This window comes from Octopus bimaculoides, chromosome 1, assembly GCF_001194135.2.
Source record: "Octopus bimaculoides isolate UCB-OBI-ISO-001 chromosome 1, ASM119413v2, whole genome shotgun sequence".
In the NCBI taxonomy this organism is placed as follows: Eukaryota; Metazoa; Mollusca; class Cephalopoda; order Octopoda; family Octopodidae; genus Octopus; species Octopus bimaculoides.
The window spans coordinates 153,198,220-153,201,577 of NC_068981.1; positions in this window are offsets into that span (position 1 = coordinate 153,198,220).

The window sequence follows — 3,358 nt, forward strand, 5'->3', positions numbered from 1 at the left end:
TATATATATATGCAGCCTGTTTAGAACAAACTAGCATTACTATTTCTAGACTCTCATAGTCTCATCTCCAAAATGAAGGCGTATTTGAGTTTGTTAGATTTCTTTTTATAATAAGCACAGTCAATGTAACTGGTAGCGTCATTACCTCCGGCAATTAAATTTCTAACTTAGAATTATACGTCTTCAATCAAAAGTTTATTTTTGTTTTTAACTATGTTATGTTGTTTTTGTGTTATTTTAATATTGTGTGAGTATATGAACATAATCAATCGTCTAGCGCAAGGCTAAAATACCAACAGTATAAACTAGCCAGGAAGTAGTAAAATATTAAGCTACGCTGGTTAATGTACAATGATGTATATTGTTTAGATTTTTCTGTCATCACTTCTTCATCAAGAATTGTGAAGTCTATGCTTAACTGAGCTGGTTACAATAACACTAAAACATATTCGAAGTTGCTTCGTTTTCTTTCTGAAATAATTGAAATAATAATAGTCGATTCACAAATATTAGAAATCTATGTGTTATTTTGTAATGTATTCATCGCTAAATGTAACAGGCTTACATAATCCATTTTAATCTTCATTGGTATATACTTTGTATATATTGGTATATATTTCTATGTTTAGCCCCCGGTGGGCAATAAAAGAAATTGGTATATACTTTGAATCCTCTACTTTCAGCAATCTGGCGGCGGCATGATTCGATCAATGTCCATCTAGAGACACACGTACTTTTAACGTAATTTTCAAATAGAATCGACATGACAGTGAGTGAGAAGGCTGCACTATTACATTGCTGGTACAATTTATACGATCGGATCCTCAGTTTCAGTCTACGCAGCTCTACTCATAAAACTTGCCATCAACCCGAAGCTATGATAAAAGACATTTGTCAAAGATGTCACAAAATGGGATCGAACCCGGTACCTGCAGATTGTGAAACAATCTTAATCATACGTCTATATTGCATTTCCCCTACAAATTCCACTCTTTGCTGCAATGTTGTACCTAGTGTACCTCAGCAATCGTGAGAATATGCCAGCGGAATGTAAGCTCCTTGTATACAGGCCCCCATGCTGGACAAAGTGAAACGACGGACGCCACACTAATATGGATAATATGGACTATTTCTTCCCAAAGTTAAAATGGGTTCGCGTTGAGCCGATGCTCCTATACAAAAAAAAAAAAAGGAAGCAAAGTTGCAGAAGCATCGGTGAAAATTCAAAACCAAAACCTTAACAAGGAGCAAAAAAGATAACCTAGAGTCAAAACCGGTGGGGAAATGTCGTCGATGGCCTATGCTGCAAAGGGAGTGAGGAGCTTAAATAAAAGTAAGTATACCGCATCTGTTAGAGGCTAAGTAAGAAAGCGTATCACCCTCGCCACCCTCCAGGTCAACGTTTTTTCCATTTTGTCTGCTGGGCCCATGGGACGGTCTGAATTACAGGGAATTCACGTCCACTCTTTAATGTAAAGTTACTCCATACAAAATATTAGCACCGCAAGAAAAGTGATTAATAACTGAGTAATTTAAATTTTAAAATGGATTCACGTAAAGAAAATGCATGCGTGTGACAACATTATTTTAATCATTCATGTTTACACTAGCCCATGAGGGGGGAGGCCTCCATGCTGTCACTTGACGTACAACAAATAACAGTAAAATCTTTTTCAAATTATACCCTACTGTCTTAAAAAGGAAACCACTTATCGGTTAGTGAAATATGAGATACAAGGCCGAAATTGCCACGGTTTGAATGCCTTTGACTAAAGATTTCTTCTGTTCGGAGTTGACCTGAATTAAACACAACACAATGTACAACTTCTTCAATGATTACATCTATTTGAATGTGATGTAAAGTTTGTGGGGGTAAATTCAACTCTAAGCTAAAAATATTTAAGTTCAAGATAACATATGTACTTTTCACCAGAAAATTAATCTTTCATTGAACTAAAATCATTGCTGTTGTTTAGATCTAGATCAGTTCTCTGATCCAGCTGCCTAAAAGTATTCCAGCCGTAATAACCCCAGCTACAATAGGCAATATGTTCCTTTATATATATATACACAGGCCCATTCCCCATTTTTTAGGAAGGGGTAGCTACAAGACACACCAGGCATTCCATTAATTTTCCAGCTCAAAGAGGCGAGCCCGTTCTATGCTCGGGTCAAGGCATAGAACGCAAGCCCCGATATCAGCAGCGGGACTCGACAGGATATGCTGGTTTAACTCCGCCGCATCATGTTGGTTCCGTACACCTTTGAGCAAGATCAAATTCACTCATCCGTCCACAAATACTCTCCAAGCTTTCCTATCATTCATAAACTCTCTTGCTTTTCTCACTCCAGCACCTCTAACCGCCAAAACTTTCCTCACTCCATCCATCCATCCATCCATCCATCTACACAAACCGAAGTCTGCCTCTGGTTCTGCTGCTTACCACTTCTGCCTTCATCACGCTCCTTACCATCCGCTCGGCATCCATCCTCTCCATGAGGCCAAATGTTTCTATTTGTTTAAAATAGTAGAAGTTAAAACATACAAGGCGGCTAAAACTGAGGTAAGATGAAACAATTATACAAAACAAGAGGCATGTAACTAGATGAAAACATAGACTTAAAGACACAAAAGTAAACATATATATATATATATATATATATATATATATATATATATATATATATATATATATATATATATATGCTTACGTGCATACACACAGGTACTCACACACACACATACAAACGCGTGTGTGTGTGTGTGTGTGTGTGTATGTATATATACAGAGAGAGACAGACAGACAGACAGACAGACAGACAGACAAAAAGATAGATAGATAGATAGATAGATAGATAGATAGATAGATAGATAAAGGTGGGAAGAAAGAGATGCAAGCAGACACGCCGAGGCCAGCAAAATAAATATGGTAGCGCATGCGCCCGATAGAGAATGGCGTGAACGATGGAAGAAGTAGAAGGAAGCGAAAGAATAGTAAAAGACAACGAGAAGAATACAACAAACACAAATAAATAAATAAATAAATGAATAAACAAATAAAGAATATGAAAGCAAAGTAGGAATGAAGGTAAAGGATTAATGATGGAAGAAGAAAAAAATCAGAAAAGACAAGAAAAGGAAAAACGCCAAAAAATACATAATGAAACATGAATCAATAAGAATTCTCTGTTCATTTTGGGTTTTGGTGATAGAATAGACACCATTGTGAATCTCCAATTAAGGAATGTTTGCAGAGAAATTCCTGTCATTGATATTGGAGTATGTCCTAATATATTTGGCCCCAGGACGAGTAAAAAACGTCATTAATCTCTGGAGTAATTAGGTTTTCGGTTATAT